At 44.0% G+C, this 14,851-nt stretch overlaps 1 long non-coding RNA gene across 5 annotated transcripts in view; it reads left to right on the top strand.

Annotated features, from left to right (window-relative positions):
* Nucleotides 1–5,205: 5,205 nt before the first annotated feature.
* Nucleotides 5,206–14,851, top strand: part of LOC140456942 (uncharacterized) — a 32,547-nt gene continuing 22,901 nt past the window's right edge. For all 5 annotated transcript variants that reach the window (XR_011953246.1, XR_011953242.1, XR_011953244.1 and 2 more), the window contains exons 1-3: nucleotides 5,206–5,269; nucleotides 7,127–7,233; nucleotides 13,541–13,629. This is a non-coding gene — a long non-coding RNA (uncharacterized lncRNA). The remainder of the gene's footprint in view (nucleotides 5,270–7,126; nucleotides 7,234–13,540; nucleotides 13,630–14,851) is intronic.

Here is a 14,851-nt window from a genome sequence, read left to right as displayed (position 1 = left end):
TTAAAGGAGCCTTCCACATCCATGAAAGTTTTACTTGCACATCCACTAATATCATTTATTGTATCCGTTGCTCCCGATGCGGTCTCCTCTACATTGGGGAGACTGGGCGCCTCCTAGCAGAGCAGTTTAGGGAACATCTCCAGGACACCCACACCAATCAACCAAACCGCCCCGTGGCCCAACATTTCAACTCCCCCTCCCACTCTGCTGAGGACATTGAGGTCCTGGGCCTCCTTCACCGCCGCTCCCTCACCACCAGACGCCTGGAGGAAGAACGCCTCATCTTCCGCCTTGGAACACTTCAACCCCAGGGCATCAATGTGAACTTCAACAGTTTCCTCATTTCCCCTTCCCCCACCTCACCTTAGTTCTAAACTTCTAGCTCAGTAACTGTCCCCTTGACTTGCCCGGACTTGTCCTACCTGCCTATCTTCTTTTCCACCTAACCACTCCATCCCCTCCTCCTTGACCTATCACCTTCATCTCCTCTCCCACTCACCCATTGTACTCTGTGCTACTCTCTCCCCACCCCCACCCTCCTCTAGTTTATCTCTCCACGCTTCAGGTTCACTGCCTTTATTCCCGATGAAGAGCATTTGTCCGAAATGTCGATTTCGCTGCTCGTTGGATGCTGCCTGAACTGCTGTGCTCTTCCAGCACCACTAATCTAGTATTTGGTTTTCAGCATCTGCAGTCAATGTTTTTACCTCGCAGTAATACCACTCGGCCATCAGCTCCCTCCTGTGATATTCATTATTTGTTGTTTTCAGTTCTCAAGAAATATGTTCTGCATTAATTTTGAACTCTGTAAAAGCATCCACAGTGAACACAAAAAGCCCACCTCCAGTCATGATGTTTGAGTCTGTATGACTCAGTCAGACTGGCTAATGAGGTGGAGTTACGCATTTTAATATCTGGCAGTTTCGGCTGGCGTTGGGCTGCTCTCATTCCTTCTGCGATGAAATGAAGAAATGACAGTCGATACTCCCCACTAAATCTCTAAATTCAATTGCACCGCAACCAAAGTAATTTATTTTAATTCAAAAATGTTTCAGTGAAAGACATTCCAGGAAGCTCACCACCACCTGTCTCAGTTTAATGGGAAATGGGATCAATTTTGTAGCGCCTACTGTCCCAGTGGAAAAGGCCACTGGTTTAAGCCCTTGAACAGGTTATCAGCTGATCTGAGTTTTCAATCTTATTCTTTGACAGATTGCAACATGTTTTGCACAAGGGGGCATGCAGACAGGGCAAACTTCAATTATATTCAACACAAGAAAAGGCAATTCCATTTAAATGAGGCAGATTAATTGAGATCAGGCCTCAGGTGAGGATACAAATCAGTCAAGTTTGGATTTTTCAGAGACCATCAAGATTGTCCATTCAATTACTGAAGTTTGTCTCAGTATTGCTTTCCCAATCAAACTATTTCAATGCATTATGACACCTCTGGAGGTGGGACAGTTCCAGGCCTTCTGGCTCAAAGTTGGAGACACTACCACAGAATCACAAGAGCACTGTGTTTTAGACTGAGTGACTGGTGGGTTAATTTGCCCAATTATTTTACTAATCCGGAAGATGCTGTTACCATCCTAATGCTGGGAAATAAGCAAGGTATTAAGGGGAGCAAAGATGTTACAACAGTCTCTCTGACAAGGGACAAAATATCTTCCATCTGTTGTTTTGTTCATCCTTCGATAGTTTGAAATTTTTAAACTTTCTTGTCTACCATCATCTTTGCAGTTTTGTACATCTTTTCTTTCAATTTGATGTCACTCATAATTCCCTCAGCTATGAACCGCTGTTCATCGTGCATTTCTTTTACAAGTTAATATATATTGTTGAGAATAATAAAATAACTGAATATATTCTTCTGCTTTAACATTCTATCTATAGTCCCATTCCAGTTTAGCGAACTACTACCTTATCCCCTTGTCACTGCCTTTAAGTTTAGATACTAGTTGAAGAACCAAATTCCTCACCCTAAAACTAAATTCTATCATGCTGCATTGCATCTTACCAAAAGGGTCTTTTACATTGAGCTCATTAATCAATCATATTATCAGGTCTAAAATAGCTGTTCCATGATTGGTTCCAGAGCATCTGTTCTGTAAAATTGCACAGAGCAGTCTACCTCAAACTGCTTCAGAAGGTAACATAAGCTGAGTGCACAATACTATTTTAACTAACAGTGAACCCTCTGAATTCCAGGATTCTGTTAGATCCCCAAAATTACTCATAGCAAGGAATCCCTACGTTGTGGAAACACGCCCTTCAGCCCAACAAATCCACACCAACCCTGCAAAGAGTATCCCAACCAAACCTATTCCTCAATGTTTACCCCTGATTAATGCGCTGAAACTGTGCATCGCTGGACACTATGGCAATTTAGCATAACCAATTCACCTAACCTGCAGTTCTTTGAATTGTGGGTTTGCAGCCCTGGTTCGCAGTTGCTTCGTGAAGTCTGAATGTTGTTGCCTCTATTAGTCCAACAGCACTGTCACTGACACAGGAGCTGTTCCCCCAGATCGGTTTGTGGCAGTCAGAGATCCTGCTACAACCTGCGCACATGCCAACCCAGTCATCTCAATCAGAAAGAATTAGTACAGCACAGATTAGAAGACAACTTGGATCACATTGTGCTTTTGAAATCGGAGGCCCCTCTTCAAACCATCACAACTGTGCTACCTTTTTAAAATAGGTATTTGGCTAGATCCCTGCTTTCACAATAATACAAACAATTTCTTTTTGCAAGTATTCAAATTAATTTTGGAAATTAACAGCGAATCAGCTGTCACTTCCTTTGCAGCTGATCTCAGATCTTCTTTGAAACAGCAAAACCCAATGAGAACATTAAGGCATCCAATGTTTAAAAAAAATCACATGCTCAGTCACTGTAATATGATGAGTTTTGTTTTACATAATTCTTAGCAAAAGTTAATTTGAAGCAAAAAGGAGAACGCGAAGAGAAAGGTGAACCGCCCGTGGGTAACAAAGGCAGTCAAGAGCAGTACCCACAAGGAAAAGAATGACATAGCCGCGGATGACTAAAAAGGGAGAAAACTGATCATGTAATTAAATTGACAAGAAACAAAAATGAATGACAAGAGTTGTACAGGTATATAAAAATTGAGTATCTAACGTCAGCATCGAACCCTTGGAGGTTCTGACTGTGGAATTGATCATGGGTACAAGGAAACAGCAGATAATTTAAACCTATATTTTACATTGATCTTCATGAAGGAGGATACCGTTATCATCCTAAAGGTAGCAAATAAGCAAGTTAATCATGAGTAGAAAAATGTTATAACAGTTTTGTCACAGGGGACAAAGTATTGACCAACTAATAGGACTAATGGCAGACAGGACCTAATGGCCTGGATCAAACACTTTTAGGGCAACTGACTGCAGAGATATTCAAGGCATCAATTGGAATATTCCAGAATCAGGGGATACAGGAAAAATCCAGTGGATTGATGCACCTGTTCAAGAAGGGAAGGGAGACAGAAATCAGGAAACTATAGTTAGTTTAATGTCTGTGTTTGTAATATGGCAGAGTCGAATATTAAAGTAATAAATAGCAGGACATTTAGAAAAGCTTATCATTTAACATGGTAGACTGGGTTTTGTGAAAGAGACACTATGACAAATTTGCAACAGTTCATTTAGGAGATAACAAGCAGGGCTGATAAAGGGCAATCCAATGATGTTCTGTATTTGGGTTTTAAAAAATGCATATGATAAGGTGCTACAGCAAAGTTAATTGCATAATACAGGAGCTCACTGTGTCAGGGGTAACCTATTTGCATGGAGTGAGGATTGGTTAACCACACTGGCTGTTGCTGAGACCTCACTTGGAGTACTGTACACAATGTTAGTTCCCATATTTAATAAGGGATAAACCAGTATTGGAGACAATTCAAAAAAAATTCAGCTAGCCGCTTCAAGGATGAAAAGGTTGACCTATCAAGAATAGCTAAACAGGTTAGGTCATTATTCAATAGAATCTCGACAAACAGATTACATACAGTGTGGAAACAGGCACTTTGGCCCAACAAGTCCACACCGATCTGACGAAGCACAACCCACCCAGATCCATTCCCCAACATTCACCCCTTCACCTAACACTACAGGCAATTTAGCATTGCCAATTCACCTAACCTGCACTTTTTTTGGATTGTGGGAGGATACCGGAGCACCCGGAGGAAACCCACGCAGACAACGTGCAAACTCCACATAGAGAGTCACCTGAGGCAGGAATTAAACCCAGGTCTTTGGCACTGTGAGATATCAGTGCTAACCACTGTGCCACCCACATAATATAAGGGGTGATCTTATGGAAACAAGGTTCTGAGGAGCTTGACAGGGTAGATGTTGACTCGATCTTCTAGCACCAATGAAGTCTCAAACTAAACATTACATAAGGGAACATTCATTTTGTAAAAAATGTAAAGAATTTTTTTCTCTCAGTGAATGGCTAGAATTTTCTAGCCCAAAAAATTGTGAAAGTTAAATGTGGAAGGGGAATGGATCTGGTTGGGTTAGTCATGAGGGTCAGTGTGACTTGTTGGGCTGAAGGGCCTGTTTCCACACAGTAGGGAATTTATGATTCTGTCTCAAATTATTCTAAAAGAGGCCAGATAGATTTTTGAAATATTGAGCAGTTGAGGGATATGCGGATCAAGCATAAAAGAGGTGTTGAGGTCTGGGTTGGCCCAGCCATGATCTGATAGAATGGGGGAACAAGCCGAAGGGAATGAATGCCCTACTCCTGTTCTGATTCCTTGAGGCTCCATTTCATGCTTTTTTTATCTCCAAAGAAGAGTGTGATACAATGTGCTGAAGATCTCAGATGTTGTGAAAATGGTGTGTTTATGTACTGGTTCAGATGGCATTGATTCATCAATCACAGCTATACAGTCATGAGTAGGAAGGGAATTCCCTCCATGAATAAAGGAAATCTACTGCAGAGCTCACACAAAGGGATCCTTCCCCTCAGTGAACTCTCCCATCACATTATCCAACATATCAGCGAAAGCAGGACGCACAGTGCATGCTCCAGCCAACAAAGGGACCAGGGGTGATTGATGTCAGCACCGGACCAATGAAAGGACGGTGGGCGGAACTGGAGGACCAGGGGAGGTTGGTCCTCCAACCAATCAAAGTGAACTAGGGGCAGAACTAGACTAAACCACGTGGTTACCCTCGCGCGCAGCGGAGAGTCGCTGTGATGAATTTTCCGGAAGTTATGGAGCGAAAGGATACGGTAAGGAAAGAAACAAATAAACAGAGGGAAACGGGAGAAAAACTGTATTGCTATGAGGGGAGAGGTTTTACAAGCATGTTGTGCACGTCGGAAAACACAAATTTGAACTTCCCAGTCCCGTGTTTGTAGTAAAAGGGAAATTGCCTCAGCGCGGCTGCAGGCCTGAGTGAGCACCGCCATCTTTATTCGGGGCAACGATTCACTGGACACGTGCGCAGCCGCCATCTTTGTAGGGGGCAAGGTGCAGCCAGGCGCATGTGCAGCCTTTCTCTGGTACAGAGTCATTGGGCAGGATTTACACAGAGTACATTCAAACTCAGAGAAATGGATGTTTATTTCTGGATTTGTTTCGTCATTCATTTAAAGGACTTGCTATTGTAACTGAGTTTGCAGGTCAATCAAAATTGGAGGTATTGTGCATAGGGAAGAAGGTTACCTCAGGTTACAGTGAAATATTGATCAGATATGGATTAATTTAGATTAATGTGAGGTGCTGCATTTTGGAAAAGCAAGTCAAGGCAGGACTTATACTCTAGGGGAAAGTGAAGACTGCAGATGCTGGAGATCAGAGCTCAAAAATGTGTTGCTGGAAAATCACAGCAGGTCAAGCAGCATCTAAAGATCAGGAGAATCGACATTGCGGGCATGAGCCCTTCTTCAGGATTCCTGAAGAATGGCTCATGCCCGAAATGTCGATTATCCCGATCTTTGGATGCTACCTGACCTGCTGTGCTTTTCCAGCAATACGTTTTTCAGCCCAGGACTTATGCACTGAATGGAAAGGCCCTGGAGACGTTTGCAGAACAAAGAGACCTTGGACTGCAGGTTCACAGTACTTCCAAGTCAAGTTGCAGGTAGATAGGATGATGAAGAAGGTGTTCAGTGTATTTTCCTTTATTGGCTAGAGCATTGAATATAGGATGTGGGAGGTCATGTTGCTGTACAGGACATTCATTAGGCCACTTTTGGAATATTGTGTGCAATTCTGGCCTGCCTCCTATCAGAAGGGTGCTGTGAAACTTGAAAGGTTTCAAAAAAGACTTACAAGGATGTTGTTAGGGTTGGAGGATTTGAGCTACAGGATGAGGCATAAAAGGCTGGGGCTGTTTTTCCTGGAGTGCCATAGGCTGAGCGGTGATGTTATGGAGATTTATACAATCATGAGGAGCATGAACAAGGTAAATGAACAAGGTGTTTTCCCTGGAGTAGTGGTGTCCAAAAGTAGAGGACATTGCTTTAGGGTTAACGGGGCAAAAATTCAAAGGGGGCTAAAGAACAACTCTTTCATGCAGTGGGTGGAATGAGCTGCCAGAGGAAGTGGTGGAGGCTAGTACAATTAAAACTTGTTGAAGGCATCTAAATAGACACATGATATGATTAGGAAGCGTTTACAGGGATATGGGCCAAGTGCTGGCAAATGGGAATAGACTCGGTTCGGATACCGGGTTGGCATGGATGAGTTAAACCGAAGGGTCTGTGTCGGTGCAATACGTCTCTATGACTGTGGGATCATAACAGCTTCTACAGCTCTACTTCATCTCTGGGCTCCCTTATGAGCACTTTGTCAATATCTAGCTTGCTCAGTATCAAACAATGGGTGTATTTTTGGTCTGTTTCGTATTTTACGATTACTTTTACAGACATTTTTGTAAGTTAATTTTTCTCTGCCGCCCAGCCCCTGACCATGTGCTGCTTATTAATTTTCTTTCTGGAAAATCTTTGACACTCAAGAATTCTTTTTTCCAATAAGCAAGTGTATTTTCCTTCCATTTCGGACTATCAAATTCTGCACCATTTTCATTCCCTGTAATCTGTTTTGCACTGCCTGAAACATCAACTGTGTTTCTCCTTCCACAGATACCAGTGATTAATGCCAAAGTCCTGTTGCTTGTGGAGAGGGTGATGTTTGACTTTCTTGTACAGCTGCAGTTTGTGTGGTGAAGGTACTCCCACAATGTGGTTAGGTAAGAGATATTACAGAGTATTCATTACAGCAACAGTGATGATTTGAAGGTAATGTCCAAATCAAGAACAGTTTGTAGTTTTATCATCATGCTTATAATTTCACAAAAATATTATTGGGAACTTTAGACATAAGGTCAGAGACTGATGGTATTAGGTCAGGTGACCAAAAGCATTGCCAAATAAGCAGGCTTTGAGGAATGTCTTAAAGGAGGAAAGCAGACCTGTGAGGTTTTGGCTGCGAATTTCAGAAAATGATGCTTTGGCAACTGTAAAAGCAGCCACACAGGTGAAGTAATGAATTAATAGATCATTGGGAGTCTCGAACAGAATGGGTTGTCGAGGTCTTCACGGAGGTCTGATGCGGCAAGCTAGGGATGATCACAATCAGGAATTAAATCAAGGGTCAGAATTTTAAATTGAGGGATGTGGGCCGGATGCTGGCAGGTGGGACGGAATTGGGTTGGAATATCTGGTTGGCATGGACGGGTTGGATTGAAGGGTCTGATTCCATTCTGTACATCTCTGTGGCTCTATGTTGTTGATTATGAATAGGAGCCTTGTGATGGATCAACAAGTTTTGGTACGAGGGAGTACTTGGGCAGCAGAGATTTAGTTTTTCTTAAGATTACAGGGAGATTGAATGTGGGAAGCTGGCCAGGAGTGTGTTTGGATACTGACGTCTGGAGATAACACAAGGTGGATGACAGTATATGAGCTGAGACAAGGGTAGAATCAGCTAGAAATAGTGATCTTGGAGTGGGACTGGGCTGTCACCCTCACCTCACCTCTGGGATTCAGCTGGTTGTCAGGTTGTGAATCAGGGCCGTAACACAATCGGGAGCTGAGTGACCCTGGTGGAGCCTAAAATGAGTGTCACTCAGCTGGCTATTGCTGTGCAGATGCTGCTTGATACCCCTTTTGATGACATCTTCCATCACTTTACTGCTGATCGAGTGTGGACTGATAGATGGAAATTTCTTGGGTTGCATTGCCCTGTGTTTTTGTGCTGAACATCCCTGGGCAAGGTTCCACATTGTCGCTAGATGCCAGGGCTGGAGCGGTCCTTAGCTTGGTGGGTGGCAAGTTCTGGAGCTCAAACCATCAGTATTATTGCCAGAATATTGGTAGGGCCCGTAGCCTTTGCACTACTTAACCATTTCTTGATGTTATTCACACTGAATCAAACTGGCTTAAAACTCACATCTGTGATGTTGGAAATCACTGGAGAAGGCTGAGATGGATCATCCCACTTTGCACTTCTGGCTGAAGATTGCTGCAAATGCTGTCATCTTATCTGGTGCGTGGGCGTGTGAGACCCCTTCACCAGTAAGGGTGGGGATATCTGTGATGTTTCCTCCAGTGAGTTGTTTAATTGTCCATCACCGTTCACAACTGGGTGTGGCAGAACTGCAGAGCTCCGATCTGATCTATTGGTTGTGGGATCGTTTAGCTCTGTTGCTTGCTGCTGATGCTGTTTGACATGAAATAGCTTCAGGAAATGGTTTAAGTAGAATCCAAAGAGATCAAACAAATATATCACAGACAAAAGATTAACTGGACCAGAGAATAGGAGCCCTTAAAGATTAACGAGGCTGTCTATGGAACCACCAGGGGTGGGAAAGATATGGAAATATTTCACGTCATTTTTACTGGAGAAAGATATGGAAGCTCGAGAGTTTGGAGAAATAAACAGAGAGAACATGAAAGTATCCATGTTATAGTGGAGGTGTTACTGGATGTCTTGAATCGCATCAAGTTGAATAAAGCCCTGGGACCTGATCAGATGTATCCCGGAACTTTCTGGAAATCTAGGGAAGTGATTGTTGGGCCTCTCCTGAGGTATTTGTATCATTGATAGCGACAGATGAGGTGCCATTATTTTAAAAAGGTGGTAAGGAGAGGCCATGGAACAAGAAAATAGTGAGCCTGAAGTCAGTGGCAGGCAAGTTGTTGGAAAGGATTCTGAGGGACAGGATATCCATCTATCTGGAAAAGTAAGGAATAATCATTGACTGTTCTCAATGTGGCTTTGTACGTGCACAATAGTGTCTCACTAACTTGACTGAATGTTTTGAAGTGACAAAGAAAATTGATTAAACCAGGCTGTGAACGTTGTTTATATGGACATTCGACAAGGTTCCACAAAGCAGACTGGTTAGCAGGGTTACATAACATGGAATGAAGGGGAACAAGCCATTTGGGTACGAAACTGGCTTGATGGTAGGAGACAGAGGGTGATGATGGAGATTTGCTTTGTGGACTGGAGGACTGTGAGCAGCAGTGTGCTACAAGGATCAATTATTGGGTCCTTATATAAATGACTTGGATGTGAATATATGAGATATGGTTAGTAGCTTTACACAAGACACCAAAATTGGAGGTGTAGTGGACAGCGAAGAAGGTTAGTTCAGAATACAACAGGATCTTGATCAGATGGGCCAGTGGAGCAAGGAATGGCAGATAGAGTTCAATTGAGATAAATGTTAGCTGTTGGATTTTGGAAAGACAAATCAGGGCAGGACCTATACACTTACTGGTAAGGTCCTGGGAAGTGTTGCTGAACAAAGAGACCTTGGAGTGCAGGTTCATAGTTCCTTGAAAGTAGAGTCACAGGTAGGTAAGGGAGTGAATGCAGCGTTTGTTATGCTCTCCGTCATGTTGTTGCTGTACAGGACATTGATTAAGGCTCTTCTGGAATTCTGTTTTCAGTTCCAATCTCCCTGTTCCAGGAATGATGTTGTGAAACTTGAAACATTTCAGAAAATGTTTGCAAGGACTTTGCCAGAGTTGGACAGTTTGAGGGCAGTGCATGTTTGGAGTGAGCTGCCAAGGGAAGGAGAGTACAATTACAACATTTAAAATACATTGATTAAGCCACTTCTCGAATTCTGTTTTCAGTTTGATTTTCCCTGTTCTGGGAAGGATGTTGTGAAACGTGAAAAGGTTCGGACAAGATTTACAAAAACGTTGCCAGGTTTGGAGGATTTGGGCTACAGGGAGAGGCTGAATAGGTTGGGGTTAATTTCCCTGGAGAGTCCAAGACTGAGAGGTGACTTCATGGAGATTTATAAAATCACGAGGGGCATGGATAAGGTGAGCAGACGGGGTTCTTTTTCCTGAGGTTAGATGGGTCCAAAACTGGAGCACATGGTTGAGAGGGCAACGATTAAAAGGAATCTAAGGGCAACGTTTGCAAGCTGAGTGTGGTGTGTGTATGGAATGAGCTGCCAGATGAAGTAGTGGAGGCTGATAAAATCACAACATTTAAAAGGCATCCGATTGGGTACGTGAACAGGAAGGGTTTTGATGGATACAGGCCAATAGCTGGCAAATGGGACTCCAGTAGTTTAGGATTCCTAGTTGGCATGGATGAATTGGACCGAAGTTCTGTTTCTGTGCTGTATATGTCTATGACATTAATAAACTAAGATGCATTCCTCTTTTGTGGAGAGCAAGCTGAAGCACAGATAATTGTCCTTGGAGCTGAGAAGGTGAAGCAGTGATTTTGACCTGGTGCAGATTTGGTTCCAAGGTCTTGAATTTGAGGAGAGAGAGGAATTGTTAACACTGTCATAACTTTTAGTAACTACTTTCAAGTAATTGTCAAATAATACAAAGTGAAAATGTGAACATTATTGTACTCAGTAAGTTCTAAGCATCTGGAACAGTCTGAATGACACAGATTCAGCAGGTATTCTGAAAGAGACTTGGAATTTTAATTTTTAAGGAAAGATTTGGGGGGCTGTGGGCAAATAGGAGGGGATTTGGGACAGATTTGCAGCATCTCCAGAGGGAGAGAGTACAGCCCCAATGGGCTGAATAGCCCCCAGGCCCTGTGCTCTGTGGTACTGCCCCATTCACTGTGAATGATGAAGCTCATCCCAGGGCAGAGAGAGGGATTAGCCCTCCACTCTCATCACAATGGGGCCCGGCTGATTGACGGCAGCTCCAGACCAATGGGAGGAGAGTCTGTGTGGTCCTGCAGCCAATGGGAGTGAATGAGGGGTGTGGCCAGCAAGATGACACAGGTCCATGAGCTGTGCAGGTGCCGTGTCACTGGGTGGGGTTGGGAGAGACAGCAGAGACTGGGACAGAGGCTGTTGGACCTGAATTACAAACTCCCGGTAAATTAAAACCAAAAAACTGTGGAAGATGTAAATCAGAAAAAACAACCAGGAGGTTCTGGAAAAGCTCAGCAGGTCTGGCAGTATCTGTGATGAGAAATCAGAGTTAACATTTCAGATCCGGTGTCCCTTCCTCAGAACTGATACTGAGAGAAAAAAATGTTGGTTTATATGCAGAGGGAAGGGTTTAGGGGAGGATGTAAGGATTAAAGGATAGGTGGGAATAGAGCGAGAAGAAGGGAGTGAATAAAGGAGTGGATAACGATCTAGCTGGGGGAGGGCTACTAGCTGTTAGTGGCTAACCATAGGTAGTGTGTAATGACAGGCTGTGAGAACAAGGACTGGTGTGTGGGGTAGGGGGGCTAGGACATGGGGTTGTTAACCTATGGTTAGCCACTAACTGTCTCCGTCGTAAGCTGTTCTCCACAGACATCACTCCATGATTGGAGCTGCAGAGGACAGAGTTGCAGATGGGCGGCACGGTGGCATTGTGGTTAGCACTGCTGCCTCACAGCGCCAGATACCCGGGTTCTATTCCCACCTCAGGCAACTGTCTGTGTCGAGTTTGCACATTCTCCCAGTGTCTGCGTGGGTTTCCTCCGGGTGCTCCGGTTTCCTCCCACAGTCCAAAAATGTACAGGTTGGTGAATTGGCCATGCTAAATTGCCCGTCGTGTTAGATGTAGGGGAATTGGTCTGGTTGGGTTGCTCTTTAGACGGTTTGTCTGATCTAAAAATCTCTTAAATATCCTTCCCAACCCCCTCTATACTCCTCAAAGATGTATCTTAAAGTTGTTCTCTTTAATCAACATTTCCAGCATTCGTGAAGCACTTTAGGACATTTGTCAGTGTGAAAGGCTCCATACAATGCAGGTCGTTGTTGTTAATGTCTGACATTAGGAGAAACAGGAATGAACACTCTCTCTCTTATACCTGATAAACAGCAGCAAAAGCAGGAAGCACTGAGCATGCTCCAGCCCACAAAGGGCCTCTGGTGATTGATCTCAGTGCAGGACCAATAAAAGGATGGGGACGGGGCTGAAAGACAAGGTAGTGCCGGTTGGTCTGAGTGAATGAGGGGCGTGGCTACACTCAACCACGTGATAAGCCTCTCGATTAGTGGTGCTGGAAGAGCACAGCAGTTCAGGCAGCATCCAAGGAGCAGCAAAATCGACGTTTCGGGCAAAAGCCCTTCATCAGGAATAAAGTGATACCACGTGATAAGCTTCACTGGCAGCACTGTGATGTTGTGATCAAGGCATTGGAAATGTGTGAAGGTGCAGGGCATGGTTAAGGAAAGACATATTGATCAGGAAGAGAAGGAAATTTTAATGGAACGGGCTGAGACGTTTTACAGAACTTAGTGCACATCGGAAAACACAAATTTGAAAATCCCAGGCCTGTGTTTGTGGCAAACGGGAAAATGCTTCAAATGGTGAAAGGTGTGAGTGATCGCCGCCATCTTTATTGGGGGCAGTGATCCACGGGACATGTGTGTGGCTGCCAACTTTGAGAGGGGCAAGCTGTAGGGGGACGCATGCACAGCCTTCCTTGGCAGGGAGTGATAGGGCAGGATTTACACAGTGTCAGAGTCAGGATGTTTTCAATGTCAAAGAGTGTGATGCTAGAAAAGCACAGCAGGTCAGGCAGCAGCCGATTGGTGGGAAGGAAGTTGGAAACGTAGGACAGGTCAAAAGGGCAGTGCCGAGTTGGAAGGCTGGATCTGGGATAAGGTGGGTGGAGTGGAAATGAGGAAACTGGTGAATTCCACATTGATCCCATGTGATTGGAGGATCTGAACACAGATGATGAGGCGTTCTTCATCCAGGCATCAGATGCCTGGGATTTGGCGGTGGAGGTGGCCCAGGACCTGCATATCTTTGGTGGAGCGGGAAGGGAGTTAAAGTCTTTGGGCACAGGCTGTTTGGCTTGTTTAGTGTTTTACTGTTACTTTCACAGACCTTTTGTAAGTTAATTTTCCTCTGCTGCCCAACCCCTGACAATGTGCTGCTCTCTCAACGGACTAAATTTTCCACAGTATCTTTGCCAGTGAATAAATCTTTTTTTCAACAAAAGAGTGCATTTTCCTTCCATTTCTGACCATCAAATTCTGCAACATTCTCACTTCCTGTAATGCATTTAGCACTCCCTGAAATATCAACTATGTGTTTCTCTCTCCACAGACACCAGTGATTAATGCCAAAGCCCCATTGCCTGTGGAGAGGGTGATGTTTGACTTCCTTGTACAGCTGCAGTTGGTGTGGTGACTTGGGTAAGAGATGTTACAGATTATTCACTCAGTGACAGTGAAGAGTTGACAATGTGTGTGCAAATCAACAACGGTTTGTATTTTTATCATTTTTATAATTTCACAGAAATTGAGAATTTCTGACATAAGGCCACAGATGGGGATATTAGGTCAGGTGATCAAAAGTATTGCCAAATAAGCAGGTTTTCAGGAATAGATTAAAGGAGGAAAGCAAGTCTGAGAGGGTCAGGGTGCGAATTCCAGACTTTGTTCCCTTGACCGTGTCGAAACAGCCAGACTGGTGAAGCAATACATAAATGCATCTTTGGGAGTCTGAAAGAAAATGAGTTGTCGAGGTCTCTCAGGTTGTGTGGTTCAGGGAGACAGGGATGTTCACAGCCAGGAATTACATCAAGGGTGAGAATTTTAAATTGTTGCTTGGAAGGAGCCTTTTGATGAATCAACAAGTTTTGGTACAAGTGAGCACTCGGGCAGGAGGGTTTTCGATACTCTTGAGATTATATGTAAGTTGAATGTGGGAGGCTGGCCAGGACTGTGTTTGGATAACGTAGTCTGGAGATAACACAAGGATGGACGAGTATTTCAGTAAATGAGCTGAGACTAGGGTGGAGTTGGGTGATGTCACTGATGTAGAAATAGCAGTTTTGGAGTCGGGCCCCTCCTCATCACTCCCCCTCCCCAATTCACAAATATTGTTCGTTGTCCTGTCTGTCTTTTCTGGTTATGTCCTTCTCTCCAATTCTGCTAAGAACTAATACTTGACCTCAAGGTTGTTGGAAAATCCTGCTCCATCTCCATACTCCCTTTCCTTTCTGAATTCCTCATATGTGGTGTCCATCCAGGATCTATCTTTGTCCCCTCCTGTATCTCACCTACATACTGCCAGGAGGTGACATCGTATCGGTTTCCCATGTACACTGACGATGCCCAGCTCTCTCTCCCTATCATCCCTCTCCATTGCTCCTCTGTTACTCATTCATCAAACTGCTTACCACTCGATTGGCTGCAATTTCCTCCACTGAAACACTGCAATGGTTAAACCCATTGCCTTCAGTTGCTATTACAAATTCCCTTCCCTTACTGCTCAGCCCCTCCCTCTCACTGGGAAATGCCTGAGGCAGAACTTAACAATATTGCTCTCATGTTCTGACCCCAAGGTAACCTTCTGATCAGACATCTACACAATTGCAAACACCTGGAACTCCAATCTCTAAAATGTTGCTTT

This window comes from Chiloscyllium punctatum, chromosome 31, assembly GCF_047496795.1.
Source record: "Chiloscyllium punctatum isolate Juve2018m chromosome 31, sChiPun1.3, whole genome shotgun sequence".
Classification (NCBI taxonomy): domain Eukaryota; kingdom Metazoa; phylum Chordata; class Chondrichthyes; order Orectolobiformes; family Hemiscylliidae; genus Chiloscyllium; species Chiloscyllium punctatum.
Note: the sequence above shows the minus strand (reverse complement) of the source record. Positions and strands in the feature narration are given on the sequence as shown.